The sequence below is a fragment of the Pleurodeles waltl genome, chromosome 8, assembly GCF_031143425.1.
Source record: "Pleurodeles waltl isolate 20211129_DDA chromosome 8, aPleWal1.hap1.20221129, whole genome shotgun sequence".
In the NCBI taxonomy this organism is placed as follows: Eukaryota; Metazoa; Chordata; class Amphibia; order Caudata; family Salamandridae; genus Pleurodeles; species Pleurodeles waltl.
Window position 1 is genome coordinate 223,138,351 of NC_090447.1, and position 17,158 is coordinate 223,155,508.

Genomic DNA, 17,158 nt, shown 5'->3' on the forward strand with positions numbered 1-17,158 from the left:
TGGATTTTGAGTGGCAGAATCACCCACGGTGTGAGGAGACTGAGCCTTACCCACTGCAGGTGACACCTGTCACTCCAATCCGGGTTTTGCTCTGGCTAACTAGCAGTGCCTCACCTCTACCCAAGGGCAGGGGTGACTGGGCAGCCGAGCGCATGACATAATTGGTTTCACAGTGAAGCCGTGGTCCCTCTGGTCTGATCTGTTTCTCTCAATTACATTAGTCTCATACATACAATGACAAATAGAGGCAGTATATGTTTCAATAATGATTTTAATGAAGTGACTGCATCTTAGATAGCAAAGCTTGAGCTGCAATAACCAGGACGACACAACATAACAAGATTAGAATTGTGACAAAAAGAGTAAAGCATAAACATAACGCTACCATATCGTCACTACAATCAATAGACTAATTCCTACCTAAGTTTCAATAGAGCACAGCATGTTAAGCTCTAAATCTGCCCTCCAGGTTCCCCTTGGAAGACATCATTCCTCATAACTGAGCAAAGGCCTGTAGTCTGCATTAGCATCTGTAGTGAGGCATTCAGCATATGGTAGTGGTTCTCTGACTGTTTTTATAATAAAACAACTAATGTTCTGAGAAAATGTCCCCACCTAAAGATGTTTTCTACGAATGTCGGAGACTAAACCTATACCACATTCACCGGCAATGTACCTTGCTGTAGCCTTGGAAAAAGCACAGAGTGAGTAAGAATGTCTTCTTTGAGAACAGAGTGCTGGCCTAGGCAAAACAGCTAAGTAAATCGAAAATAAAACAAGACTGTAAAAGTGGCTATTGTAACAATAATAAATGAAGCAGAATAAAATATATCTAGGTTAGAGTGCACAGCGGCAGGCCTAGTGTGTTAAAATAACGTGCATCGAGCTATAGCTAAAATGGCTATTCAACAGTTTGGTGTGTTGTCCTAGATGGCTGCTGAGCCTGAGACCAAAAACACAGGTTACCCCTTTGCAAAACCAGGTTGTTCTGTGAAAGATAATTTTGATGTCTCCACAAAACGTTTTGGTCCATTTCCTGTTGCGGGCACTAGGCCTACCCACACAAGTGAGGTACCATTTTTAAGAGGCGACCTGGGGGAATGCCAGGTGGAAGGAATTTTGTGGCTCCATATAGATTCAGAACTTTCCATCACAAAAATCTAAGAAAATGTGTTTTTAGACAGATTTTGAGGTTTGCAAGGGATTCTGGGGAACAGAAACTGGTCAGAATCACAGATCATCCATCCTGTATTTCCCTGGGTTTCTAGATTTAAAACATTTACAGGTTTGCTAGGTGTCCCTAGGTGGTGGCTGAGGTAGGACCCAAAATCCACAGCTAGACACATTCCGAAAAAAGGATCAGTTTTTAGTAGAAAACTGTGATGTGTCCATATTGTTTTTTGGACCATTTACTGTCACGGGCACTAGGCTTACCTACACAAGTGAGGCACCATTTGTATCGGGAAACTTAGAGAAATGCTGTGTGGAAGGAAGTTTGTGGCTTCCCTCGGATTCCAGGACTTTTCATCACAGAAATTTGAAGAAGATGTGTTTTTAGACACATTTTGAGGTTTGCAAGGGATTCTGGGTAACAAAACCTGATGAGAGCCAAGCAAGTCACCCCATCCTGGATTTCTTTAGGTGTCTAGTTTTCAATAGTTTACAGGTTTGCCAGGTTTCTCAAGGTGCTGGCTGAGTTAGGGCCGAAAATCCACGGCTAGGCACATTGCAAATATAAGGTCAGTTCTCAGAGGAAAAATGTGATGTGTCCACATTGCGTTTTTGCCTATTTTACTGTCTTGAGCACTAAGTCTACCCACAAAAGCGAGGTACCATTTTTATCGGGAGACTAAGAGAACTAAAGATTAGTGGAACAAGTGTTATTGCCAGTTGTCTTTCTCTGCATGTGCGCCTTCCAAATGAAAGACAGTGTGTAAAAATGTAGTCATTTTTCAAAATGCCCTCTAATTCACGTGCTAGTATGGTTACACACAAATTCAGAGATGTGCAAATAAGCACTGCTTCCAAACTCCATATCTTGTGCCCATTTCAGAAATACAGGTTTTCTAGATATCTATTTTTTACTCTATATTTTACTAAATAAATTGCTGCATTTCCAGGACACTATGCAAAACTTTGCAACGTGCAGCTCAGTCATGGTTCTGCTTACCTCGTGTTCTTGGTACACCACCAAGCCTTGTATATCCCCACAACCAGAAGGGGCCAGTGGACTTAGCTGTATATTGCTTTAAAAAATCTGTCATAGTTAGAAGTTACAGATGAAAATGTGGACAAAAATGGCAGCTTTTTCAACTCAACGTCAATATTTTTTCATTTCAACTGTTCCTTTCTATAAGAAAACTTTGAAGGATCTACACAATTACCCGTTTCTGAATTCAGAATTTTGTTTACTTTTCAGATATGTATAGCTTTCCAGCTTTGGTTTGGTTTTATACCCATTTCTACCACTAACTGGGAGGAGGTTGAACGCACACAAAATAGTAATAATGGGCTATGTCCCAGTAAAATGCCAAAACTATGTTGAAAGGTTTGGTTTTCTTACTCAAGAGTGCCTGCTCCAGAAAGCTGGGAAGATGGTAATTTTAGCACCACAAACCCTTAGTTGATGCCATTTACAGGGAAAAAACATTTGCTTTCTTCTGCAGCACTTATTTCCCATTTTCCCCAAAAACTCAAAATGTAGCTGTATTTTATATGATTTCTCTGTTCCTTCCAGTGGAATCCACAACTCCTGCATACTGCTAGAATCCACAGGATCTTGGAAAAAAGGACTCAATTTTTGTGTGTATACCCTATGTGAACAAAAAGATATGGAGTCCTAAGCACAAATTACCCAAAATATCCAAAAAATGGTTCAGCACATGGGTGGAAAGGCCTAGGATTGAAGGGGTTAATTGCATGTATATGCCTCTTGCAACTTCTATTAGTGATTACATGGAGGAATAGAATAGGTCCATACAATGCATTTAGGGAGTCATTCCGACAGGGCCGGGGACCGCGGAAGCACCGCCAACAGGCTGGCGGTGCTTCCAGGGCCATTCTGATCGTGGCGGTAAAGCCGCGGTCAGAAAAGGGCAAGCGGCGGTTTCCCGCCGGTTTACCCCTGGCCCAAGGAATCCGCCATGGCGGCGCTGCTTACAGCACCGCCATGGGGATTCCGACCCCCTTCCCGCCATCCTGGCGGTAAATACCGCCAGGAACAGGATGGCGGGAACGGGTGTCGTGGGGCCCCTAGGGGCCCCATAAAGATTTTCAGTGTCTGCTGTGCAGACACTGAAAATCGTGACGGGTGCCACTGCACCCGTCGCACCCCTTCAACTCCGCCGGCTCCATTAGTCTAGCAGCTATAGTTCAATGGAGTGAGTCCACTGGAATTTTTTTATTCGATTTCGGGTGACTGCTAGCAATATGGAGTCCCATTGTGGTGCCCATACAGTCCTTCATAGTTTACAACTAAGGAGTCTGCTCACTTTTTTCTGTCCTAGTGCCCACTTCCTTTCGGCTATGTCCTGGATTTGTACAGGTTTATTTAATAACGATAGCCCTTTTTTCCCAAAACCATTGCAGTCAGATTTATCTGGTCTAAGTCTAGACATAAGTCTATTAAATGCTTTTATGTAGCTTTCTATGGAGCATCAAGCTCATTCATATTACTGTGAGTCTCCTCAAAAAAGTAATTATGGAGAAAACACTATATAATAGACAATGTTCTATGATTAGAGACACTGAGGTAGGACAGTACACTAGGGGGCATATTTATACTCCGTCTGCGCTGAATGTGCGTGAAGAAGTTTGACGCACATTCAGCGCAAACGTTGCCCCATATTTAAACGTTGACGCCCGAGCCTGCGGACGACAAAAGTCTGCCGTGTGCGTCATTTTTTGGATGCGGCAAACCGCCTTAATGATATGCAAGGTAGGCGTTCCCGTCCAAAAAATGACTTAAACGGCCGTGCGTCGTATTTATGCTTTCGGGCAAAAATTATGCACGGCAGGGAGGCGGAGCCGGAAAATGACGCACAGCCCGATATGCGTCAAAAATTAACACCTTGGTCAGGGCAGGCATTAAAATGAGGCAAACACACCTGTATTTAATCAGAACACAAAGAATCGACAGCAGAGCAGCAAAAGGGAGACATGGAGATGATTCTCATCCAGCGTGCACGCAGGCGCAGAGCCCAGCAGCTACAACAGCAGCTACCACAACACCAGCAGGGCCCCCAAAGGCAGCGCAGAAGGCAGGAGAGGATATTCCGCCCCAGAACAACCCTTCATGGCCTCAGGGAACACAACATCATCCAGAGGTACAGGTTGAACTGGCAGGCCATTCAGCAGCTGCTGCGCAACATTAGCCGCAGTTGGCACCCACTTTGCTGACACCACGCACCATCCCAACAGAAACCAAGCTGCTTGCCGTACTTCACATGCTGGCAAGTGGCTCTTTTCAAACAACTGGTGCCGTGGTTGCTGGAATATCACAACCATCATTCTCTGCCCTTTTGCCCAAAGTACTGAATGCCATCATTGGACTTACATCCCACCACATCTGCTTCCCTAACACACTGCAGAAGCAGCAGGAAACAAAACAGGGGTTCTACCTCATTAGTGGCTTCCCACACGTCCTTGGTGCAATCGACTGCACACATATACGCCTTGTGCCACCTGCTGCAACTGAACACCTCTACCGCAACAGGAAGCACACACACTCTATCAATGTGCAGGCCATAGTCGATCACCAAGGATTGATCACCAACATCGTGGCTAAATATCCTGGGAGTGTCCATGACTCCTTCATCTTCCGTCACTGCACCATCAATGAACACTTCCAGGATGGACGGTATGGCAATGGACTACTTGTTGGTAAGTACAAAAACCTACTTATATACACACTGCACAGCAACCCTCTAGGACACACAACACATACACCACAACAGCAACATGTGAACAGGAACACACTGAGGTCGTGACATCGCTAGCCATGTTTCGTAGGTCACCATTGAACCTGTCACACATCGGAAATTAGTGTACAGTCTAATGTTAAGATGACAAAGATCACAACGTGTGGAGTGGGTTGCCTAAATGTCACCTTGAAAATTGTAAGTGTCCCAATGACGTTTACATTAATCCATTGTATAAGTCTAAAGGCATGGGATGTCCAGGGTACATTGATATGAACGTGTTAACAACACTGTCACTCTCAACCTATGTATGGAACTATCATCTCACCCCCAGTGAAGACACACCGATACCTTTATCACAAGTCACAATGCTAGGGAGGGCACACTGTACTGCAAATCCCAAAACATACTGCTGACAACCGGTCAGCAGCCAAACACTTGTTCAGCCAAGGAAACAACACAATGCAGATGGTACATCCTACAAGCCTAGGATGCAACACAATAACACAAAAGAGTCACAGACAACACAAGACACCTACTGCCATGCAAGGTGATATCAATGGGGCAAGCTACATCAATATGATCCCATTCATTTTCTCTTTTAGCTGATCAGGGTTATGGGATCCAGCCATGGATAATGATACCATTTGGCAACCCAAGCACTGCAGCAGAGCGTGCCTACAATGACGCACATAGGAGGACACGCACCATAGTCGAGAGGACCTTCGGCATCCTCAAGTCGAGGTTCCGGTGCCTCGACATCACTGCTGGTAGTCTCCTATATTCCCAGGAGATGGTCTGTAAGATCATCCTAACATGTGCTATTCTGCACAACATTTGCATCAAAAGGAACATTCCCCTTCCTGGAACCAGAGCCACACATGCCTGAAGAGGAAGAGGAGGATGCTGGCCTGCAACATGAGGGGAAACTACAGAAAACGGCCACTGGTATACGCAGGCAGCAACATATCGTGAACAATTTCTTTTAAATATAATCACCATCACCACTTTAATTAACTAATTTTAATAAACACCTATAATAATCACCACATCATGGTCTGGCTAATCATTTTTGCACACCTTCATATTTAACTATCAGAATAAGAGTGTTGCCTCATGGGGCAGTGCTGATATACCGATTAGGACACTGAAAATCCCAGAGCTAATGTGATGCGAAACATACAATGGTCACATACACACACACTGTAAATGACATATATCATGTATATTTCTCCTTTGAAGGGCAATAGCAGAGGACCACACCTATTTCACACATACATGTTGAAATCAAGGTCCAACGCAGCATATGGCACACAACTAAGACACTGTCACTCAATAGGTGGAAAACAAGCCTCATACTTGAGGCAGTTGATGTGCTTTTGCATCAGTAACAGGAATGTCTGACCAGACCCTTGACAGCAGGAAGTCCAACTGCATCCAATATTTTCAAGGACTATCTGTGGCCAGAGTTCCATTGAAGCAGTACATAGACAGCACAAGTGCCACACATATGAGCAGCATTGCGCAAATGACATTCCATGTACATGTCAGCCCATTTCCTAACTTCTGACACACCCATGCACCTGGTCACAACCCACCTGTCTGAAGAGGTCCCTGCAATACTAAGATGTGTACCCTGATATTCCCTCCTGTACACACACAGCCTGTAAATAGCAATCCAGTGTGCTACACCCTTTCCTATGGTATGCCATTGTCATAGAACATCTGACTGCATGGACTTCAGGTCAATTAATACACTGGCTTCTAGTTTCCAAGCCCTGTTAGCACCTGTAGATTGCTTCCCGTGTGAAAATGTTTGTTGGCCATTAGAATGCAAATCTCACCTACAGGACTTGTGAGAAACAGATGCAGCCCACACCTGTGATCACCTCAATGCACCCCACCCATTACAACAAGCTCTGCCCCTGCTGATGTCTGGAACAACATAGGAGTTGCCATTTTGTCAAATACACCGTTAAGCATTGATACTAATTAAGCCGTGTAACACAGCTCTTGGGTTCATTTGTCACCTTCAAAAACACAGGATATACACAGTTAGACATGGTAACTGTCTAGTTCATCCTCCAAACAGTCTTAGTCAGACCACTGATTATGTAACTTGTCAAATTGCTGTATCCTAATTCATCCTGCATTCTGTCAGCATGACTGGCATCTGTCTATGCATCACACTAAAGTATCCCTGTGTCTACATATGTACCATACTTGCGTTAGCACACCTCTCATTCATCAGGGGGTATTCAGGCATGTGCTTCTTCAATGCATACCCAAATACATTGTATAGCATCATCTGCTTTCTAACTGTACCATATGAGTTAAATCCTCTGTGAAAACAAAAAATTCATGGCCCATCCCTTGTCTGGGTCTCAATTATGCATGAATGACAAAGTGTGACAGTATCCCAGGGCCGTATGCAGGGATTGGGTACGGGGCCTTCAGCAGAACCAGCAACCTCTGAAAATGTCCATGAAAAATCCACACATGTCAGCACCCTGACAGTTCACACACAAAATTACATTGCTCACAACATGTTGATGGGCCGTGTGTGGTGAATAGCTGCCAGAATAATCAGCACAGAGGCTATGATGTTCCCAGATGCAGTGGGAATTGCAGAGGCTAACCTGTGTACAAATGTTGTAATGATACCTGCCAGAACATGACACCTGAGGCATTATCTCACTCAGCACACCAAGGTTGCCCTGTTGACTGTCTCATTACACGTCTTTAGTGACAGTGTGGGACCATCCCCATGTAGGTTCTCATGTCCACATCCACTTTACTCACATTGATCAACAAAGGATACTCAGTAGATACAGGAATAGCTACCACTGACTCATGATGAGTCCTGGACTGAACTGTGACAAATTACACCCCAAAAAATATAAAGGATCATCATTGGACCACACACATGGCCAAGACACCTATGTGCAATTGATCACTGGAAATATGTGGACACCTGCGGCCTCGTCTGCTGTTTTTTTTTGCTGTTCCTGCAAGATAGATGTTAGGGCTTGCATAGCTGCTGCCTGATCAGCAGATGACATCATGCACGAACGCACCCCCTCTAGGCTGGCTGCCATAGTTTGCATCCCCACCCGCACCTCCTTGGCCAGCTCCCGCTGTACCCCAACTACAGTTCTCTCAAAGCTGGTGCCTGTGTTGTCTGAGTCCTCAGCTGTATTGGAGCTGGCAGGTCCTACAATTGGGGGGGGGGGGTGTATCCTCTGCAATGGCTGCTTGTTCTGTGCTCCTCCTTGTGACTGAAAGTGGGGTCTGGAGGGTTTCAAGGACCTTTTGGATAGTCTCCTGGGGAATGTTTATCAGCTCGTCATCCATGTCATCAGGGTAATCTGGGACAGGCATATCCACAGGAGATCCATCTTCCTCTGCAATGAAACAGGGTACAATTAGTGTGTCTGTGTTGTGGCATGAGTGATGTGACATGCCTGCCTTGTGATGAATTGTGATCTTGTTTCGTGTTTATTGCTCCAGTCTTTCAGATGGACATTCTCCCAGGCCTATGGCCCACCTGCATGTCACATGTATGTTATTAAGTTATTAAGTTATTAGACTTGTCAGCATCATCTCTTCTAGGTGTTGGTTTTGGCCAAATAGCGAAATGCCAACTTCTTGTCCTACTCAACCCTCCGTCTACAACCATTCTCATGGTGAGACCTTTCACTGGCTGTTGGTGTTCTGATGGCAATGGCAGCACACTCAACAATCTGGACCTGCCCCAGTCTCTGATCTTTCACATCCACTTAAATGTATTTGACATGTAGCATATCCTATGCATAGCAATGTTATGACACGATATGGATGTTGGCATTGGTAATGTGTACAGCTGATGTTGGGAATGTGTGGTACATTTGATTGCCCTGATATTCGTATCAGTGTCCTATTTCCTCCTCTGACTGTGCAGGTGTATGTCAGTGACCAGTTACATGTGTCCCCCTCAATGCTGTTTTCTGAGCAGTATGACATTTGGGATGTTACATTGTGACCAGGCACAGGATGGACCCTGACATATGCAGCATGGGTATGTCCTTAGTGCTTTGTAGCTCCTATTGTTGTTAACATTGGCTGATGTTTACAACAACTATGGGCATTGGCATTTGACAGTACTGGGGCCTTAGTCTTTGTTCAGGGGATTGTTGAAGTTGTCATCCTCAACCCTCTAATTTAGGTGTGTATGATCCATAGGGAGGTTACTGCCATTGGCTACTTGAGCTGCACACAGAGCGGAAGTGGTAGTGGCAACTGTTGTCACAGTTACATTCCAGTTGTCAGTATGGCTAGAGGTTGATAAGAGGGCCCTAGTTAATGTGGGGGGTATGGTGGCTGACGTGTGCCAGGATGTCAGTTTGACATTGTGCCCTTCCCTCCTGGCGTGGCTTTCCCTTTGCTCCATCGTTGGCATGGCAGCATGCCCCCATGGAACTGTTGTTGGTGTAGTGTATTGGTGTGCCCCAGCTTCTGTCTGTGCAGGCCATGCCCCCATGCCATGCCCCTTTACCCATGCCACTCCATGTATATGATGATTTACATGCAATGTGTAGTAAGTATTCCCCCCCGGTTGCAGTTGACATTAGTGCTTTTCAATTCCCCATGCGACTTACCCTGCATGTGCGTTGTCTCCTGGTAGTCTGTGCTGTCCTGTCCTTGAATCCTTGTGACGATCTCCTCAGGGATGCCGGCTGCGACCATCTCCTCCATGTGGTCCAGGGCCTCCTGGTGTGCTGGACTCCCACGTCCAGTCTGCAGTGCTTCTGCCACACTGTTAATCTTGTCAACAATTTGTTGCCATATAGCCTCTCTCCTACTGATTGGCAACTTTGAGGTGACAAACAGTTGGTGCTGGTGTTCCGTCACCTCTTTAACCAGAATTTCCTGCTCCTCTGACCTGAAGCGACACTTTCTTTTCTTCTTATATGTGTCCTGATTCTTGTGTGGGTCCTCCTGGCTGGTTCCTGGTCTGTTGTCATCTTCCTATTGCGTAAAAAAAAAACGCATATCCGGTTTGCGGGGTCGTAAATCGACCCACAGTCATTTCCGCCGCGTTAACGTCATTTTGCTTTACGACTTGACACTGCGGTGTGCGTCAAAATAAATGACTCCCACTTGTGGTTTGCGCCGCCATGCGTCAAAGTATAAATTTGACACCTGCACGGCCCACCAAAATGGCGTTAACCAGCAGTAATATTTTTGACGCAAAACTGTGCCGGCGCAGTTTTGCGTCAAAAAGTATAAATGTGGCCCTAGAAGTTTTGCACTTTATCATAGGAAAGGTTCTATGACTAGAGACTAGCGACACTGAGGTAGGACAGTATACTAGAAATTTGAAGTGATTAATAAACAGGGACTGATTCTTGGTAAAGCTTTTTTTGTGGTAATTTGAATTTGTCACCTGTGCTGTTGGTCACCGTGAAATTGTCAAAAGAAGAATGATCATTTTAGATGGCATATATGACCTTGCAAAACAAAATGTAAACAATAAAATAAGATGATATTTAATATTTTCATATTTTTAAAGCTGGAGACTATTGCTTTGCAATGCAACATCTTGCTAGTGGTACGTAGGGGTTCGTGAATAGGAGTGGGCTGAATTTTGGCCACTCTGTGTTACGCTAATAATGTAGTGTTCTAGCCAAATTCAGCAAACCACTGCATGGCAGAGTTTTATCTTGCACACTGCTCGCCAACTGTGAATTGGCTTAGCGTGAGTGATAATTGGTGTTCCATGGTGCTATTTTTAGGCATTAGTAGGGAACATAGTGAAGTTTTCCCAATGCAGTGGTTGTGGGGGGTTGCGACCATTCATTGTGAGAAAGCTGCCATATGAGTAGAAAATCTGCTTGAGCATCAGCATAATCAACTCAAGCAGCAGAACACTCTTGTGTGCCACATGGTTCTGTTTATGCTGATTTTTCACCTCGGAATGGGCTCCCGGTGCTGCAAAGACAGCAGGAACAGCGCAACATGGTAACTTTTGCCCATTTGCAGAGCTTCACAGAATCTTACAGAGTTTTCAAGTAGCTCCGTGAAATTCCATAGAGTGAAACTCGAAGAGTGCTGCCTACCCCTGCGTCTGATGTGCTTTTGTGAATTCATGAGTTTCATTGTTGACAAAACATTTACTCTAAATTTGCGGAAGCATTTACTCTTGTGGGTGTAATGGGAATCATTTGGCATCCATATGGCTTTTTTGTGCATTTTAAACGCCTTCTGCAATGTATAATAGCTATTTTGCAAAGGAAAAGTTCACGGATAAATTCAAGTGAAAAAGGTTCTTATTGCAGTTTGTAGTTACACGTTTTCCTATTACAGTTTCTAGAATGCAGATGTTAGTCCAGAGCAGCATCACCGTTTCCATGATATGTAGTGGGGAGTATACATTGTCAAAATATGCGCAATGCATAAATGTTGTACTGTTGTTCATTTAAATTTTATGTTGACATTATTAGAAGTTCATGTTGAGTCAATTTGTACTGATAATTGTTGTAATGGATATTGCTACGTTTTTATATTTGCAGATATGGGGTCCAACTCATAAAGGTAAACTTCGATAAAAAGTCTAAGTTTACGAATTTTGGTATTCACAAAGGTAAGTTACAACTAGTATCTTTACATCCACTCTTGGGGAGGATTCTCCGTAGGAAAGGCAGAGTCTCCACACTCGGGGAAGTCTCCCCACTCGTGGTGAAATCACCACACTCAGGGCAGATTCTCTGCACTCAAGGGGGAGTGATTGTAATTGCACACCTGCAAAGTATCAATACCACTTGCAACCCCGCACCAAAAAACAGAGAAAAACATTACACATCCAAAGCACTGGTCTTACCACACCAACACTGGGCCTGCCTGCTCTGTGCTTGAAATAACTGAAGACACGATACCCTTCAGGAGGAAGAACAATTACACAGAAGTAGAGACCACCATGATACTTATGTTTATAGTGAGGCATTACAAAAGGCTGCATGGTCTCACCCCCTACAGCAGCAGTGCCTCACAGATGGCAGCCGTGTAGCAGCAGTTGGTCACTGCTGTCACTGTATTGGGGGAGGACATACCCACAGTCACAGATATTAAGAAGAAGTGGCAGGATGAGAAGAGGAGGATGGAGGAGAAATATAGCAGGATTGAGGTGGCACAAGCTCTTTTAGGTGGACAAACTGTACCCCACCACCAACCCACCCCACTCGAGAGGGATGTCCTTTCCACCATAGATCCCCTCCTGCTTCCTAGGCTGCCTCTGAGTGATTACTTCAATGTGGTGCCAGGTAATATGTGATGATTCTAACAATGCCACTAAATGATTATTATCTGTAATACATTACACATGTGACCATGGTTGGTGTCCCAAGTAAATGCAATTTTATGGTAAGTCAGAACCTTACTCTATTGCACAACAAGTCTCTGAATCCTTTGTGATGGAAATAGCTACTTCTAATTCCTCAGCTCCAAACAGTGGCCCATCAATGCTGCTATTTCCACTTAATAATGGTAAATGGCAATAGATAATTCACTTACCATTACTTTTGGCATGTAGATGCAATTGTGTACATATTTGACAAGTTGTACATATTCAACAAATCTTGGCTAAGTCTGGTGACATTTCACGTTTATTGCCAAATGCAGCCAGAATACAGTCACAAACTGGAGAAGAGGTCACTGCACCATCAGGGAGGCAAAGCTATAGAGCACATCAACCTATACCATCAGCACACAATTATACATACATATGGCCAGGAGAGGGTCCTAACTCCTGCATTGTGATCAGTCAACTCATAGGTATATTACATAGAACTCATAAACATTCCCCAAACTGTGAAATGAACTAAGAAAATTATGTGCGTCACATGTCAACTAGAATGTAAACTGAAAACACATATCATTGTAAGCCCTGTGATGTTGTCTAGAAATACACAGCCACCATGATCCCTGATACAAGTATGGGTGTCACACCTGGTCAGGCACCACACACTGGACGGATGTGGGACCCTGGTAAGTATACATAAAAATAACTTTAGCACATGCGTACGTTACTGTGGATTAAATGTCAGCCTTATGCTGCAAATGTCTATTATCACTGTTGCCACTCATCTCCATATGCGCACATATGACTCATAACAGTATACCACTTCATAGCATGTTGGTTAATGAAAGGTTGACGCAAAATGTATCTGTACACGTACATACCTAAGTGCTCAAATTGGCCCTCATATATGTGGATTTGGCATAGGGCAGCGCAGCAAGTCTTCACATTACAAGTCATTACGCCTAACCTCTGGAGGTGTAAGGTTTTGGCACATCCCCAGGTTTACATGGTTCCGTAACTTTGAGGAAGTGTCAAAATCTAGAGATGTTGTGTGGGAACACCCCCGCAAAGCCCATGGAATGCCACCTGAATGCATAGTAATGCTCATCCGCGATCTGCAAAACCTTTCCTTACTCCATAGCTAGGAGGCCATTCAAAGTCATTCAAAGTGGCTTTGTGTGGCCTCATAGATGTGATTTTATAGATTGCACAGCTGGAGCTGCACAAAATGTGATTCTCCAGTTGCTCAAGCGGCTCATAAATATGCCCCCAAGTCACTTATGGAGAGAAATAGCCACAACTTGTTTAAAAGTCCATGACATAGATACTCGTTGACAAAATCCCAGGGCCCAAAAGGTATGGTAATTGATGTGGATGAGGAACAAGTTGAAACTATCAGGCTTGCGGTTGGGGAGTGAGGTTGGGACAGTAAAGGTGGTTGTACAGGAAGTGAAGCATATACTTCTTTTGGCTGAACTAAGCAAATTGAAACCAGTAAAGGTAGGCATCAGCCCAGCTTCTCCCCTTGACCAAATTGTGTGATCCTAGCCAAACGTTGGTTTTCACTTTGCCTTCTCTTCCCCATAATCACATATAAGCAAACCTTGGAATACAGGACTTCAGGATGTGTGCTGTACATAATGTTATCCAGTGACAGGTAAATAGACTATGATGTTCTTCGTGTACAATGGGAGCACAGGCCAACAAAAGAGTGCACAGCTGAAATGGTTGACCTCTCATTCAACAATTGGCAAGGTTGTCCCAGGTGGGGTGGGGTAGAAGAATGAATGTTACCCAAATTCTGCCTATCAAACTTGAACTCTGCAATGCACTGACATGATCTGATGTGCGAAGGTGAAACAGCTCTGCATGTTGTGGAAAACTCATTTAGAAATTTGAAGAGACCCCATCATACTTATGATAAATGGTGCCCCTAAAAATGAAGGTGCGTCCAAAGATAAGCAGTGCAGGACACCCATGTTATTCCCCTCCTGTAACTATCAATACCCTTTAAATACAAGTTTGCCTGTATGTGTGAGGCATGGTTGATATCAGGGCTGCGATGATTTAACAGCTGCCCAGTCCTGCTGTTGACCAGGGGGCAGCATGTAAGGGTCAGGAGGGCCACATGTGGCCCCCCGTCTGTAACTTACAGATCACTGATCTATACCTATGACATACACATGTAGAATCGTTACCATCATCTTTTGCACAAATATGCATGTCACATTACAGCTGCTGGAAGGACTACCTCAGTGATACAAATAACACCATCTAGGGGTTTGGGTGGCATAGTGGCTGCAGGAGTCAAACTCAATGTCACCCATCCATCAAGTAATCATGCCATATAGTGTTGTAGATTATTGATACCCTACCCATGGCCAATAACTAAATCCTTGTGGAAGGGCATCAGCAGATATAGGGGGTCATTACAACCCTGGCGGTCTTCGACCGCCACAGCTGTTTTGGAGGAATCACCGCCAACAGGCTGGCGGTGCTTCCAGGGGAATTATGACTGCAGCGGAAGCGGTTTATATCCCCTAGGGCAGCGCTGCTTGCAATGCTGCCCAGGGGATTACGAGTCCCCTTCCCGCCAGCATTTTCATGGCGGTAAGAACCGCCATGAAAAGGCTGGCGGAAAGGGGAGTCGTGGGGCCCCTGCCACGCAGGCAGTGAAAAGCGAGACAGGTGCAACTGTACCCGTCGCACAGCCGCAACACTGCCGGCTCCATTTGGAGCCGGCTCCTGTGTTACGGCCGAGATCCCAGCTGGGCTGGCGGGCAGAAACCAGGTTTCCGCCCACCGGCCCAGCAGGGGTCTCATAATAGACCCCGCGGGAGTGCGGCCGCATTGGCGGCCGCCCAGCGGTTCAACCTTGGCAGACGCCCTCTGCCACCCGCCCAGGTTGTAATGAGGGCCAAAGGCACTTTTGCATTGTATCTGAATTTGGTGTTTAAAATGTCCCCAACAAAATCTGTGGTGTGTGTGTTAAGTGTGCATATTTACATGTACTTTTATGCAAAATATTAAGTATGGTGTCACTTCTTTCTCAAGCTGCTGGATCAAGGACCACATCTTCCGCTACACATTCAAGGAGCCAGGTCCAGCAGCCTGACATCAAGGGGAATCTTAATACCACACAGAGCTCTGTTTGGAACTGGTGACTTTGCTTTTGCATTGTACATCTGCATTGAACCCCTCAATGCTACAGTGGGAACTGGTACATGTAAGTGTATACAAACCAGGTCACAAGTGAAGCATCTGTTGATGCAAGGTTCATTTGATTCAACCCTTCTGTTGCACCACAGGGTATTCTAAGGCAAATACTTATCATGTTGCAATATCTGTCTTTCAGATGCTGAGGACGATAAGTTGCTTCAGGAAGAAGGACCATCCACCAGTGTTGGGCAATAGGCAATCCAAGGGGAGAATGCACTCCTCTTCCAAGAAGCCTTGTTAGCTGCCAGAAATGCAGAAGAAGAGGAGATAGAAGTAGAGGGGGACAAAGATCTTGCACTGTTTGCAATGGATAAGGAGGCTGATCCCCTGCCAACCATTATTGGCCCACTAGGCAAAACATCCAAGCCCACACCTGGTCCAGCCAACATAGTGCCTCCCATGCCAGCCCCACACCCAAAGATTTGCCATTCCCATCAGTCAGCAAACCAGCCACAGCATTCACATAGCCCTACACAACCATCACCTCTTCACAGCCCTCACTTCCAGGTCAGATGTGTTGTTTCCCCTATACACTCTTCCCATGACAGTACCTCCCAGGCCTTTTCTCTCCAACATCTGAGGGATCTGCCAGCCCTGTTGAGGAACAGGTAGCCACTAGGCACCAATATCTTCCCCACAAACGCCCACCTGCCTCCACCCCAATCCCGTGCATCTGACGCTGTCCCAGGCAGAGGGGGCTGGCAGATGTTTATGGTGGACAGTGGGAGGAGGATTTTTCCCAACAGCAGTTTGATGTGAGGCGGGATATTCATACCATGAGGGATACTCTGGCTGACATGTCAGACTCAGTTCTGGACATGCACCAACTCCCACAGTTGGCCCACAGAATGACCCAGGTATTATAAAGGATGGATACTTCTTAGCAAGACATGAAAAAGAAGATAAATTACATCATGGCCATACATAGGGAAGAGAGTGCAACACACCTTGCAATGGCATTGTACATTATGGGGGGGATGCTGAAACTAATACAAAGCTAGCCTTGGAGGGGAGTCAACATATCCACCTGCACCATGCCACATCTATCCCCTGGTACAAAACCCTGCACAGGCAGCCCCCCAATCTTCAAAGGCACCGCTCCCATTGCACGTGCACTCCACTGCACATCACCTGTACAGCCACAGTCACCCTCTGCACAGTCATGTCCCCCACTTGTACAGCCACAATAACCCCTGTCCAGTCCCCTCCCACACTTGTACAGCCACCATCACCCCTGTCCAGGCACCTCCCCCATCAGTATAGCCACCATCACCCTCTGTCCAGGCACCTCTCCACCTATACAGCTACCATCACCCCCTGTCTAGGCACCTTCCCCACCTGTACAGGCACCCTCATCCCCTGTCCAGGCACCTCCCCACATGTACAGGCACCGCACCCACCCACTCCTCAGAGCCCCAGGAAATTCACATACTGACAGCGATCCTCACCACCACAACTGAGAAGTCTCAAGAGAGATCCCCCAATGATCACTGTAATATATATTTTCACTAAACTTTATAAATAAAATATATATTCCACATTTAAATTGAGATGAGTAATAGTTGATGATGGTCAATCGCTTAGTCTGGTTGTAGGCTGCATATGTGTTGATAATCGTGTGTGATACACGTTTAGTAGTAGAACTGAGAACAAAGGTATCATGTTGAAATCATAGCTAAACCAT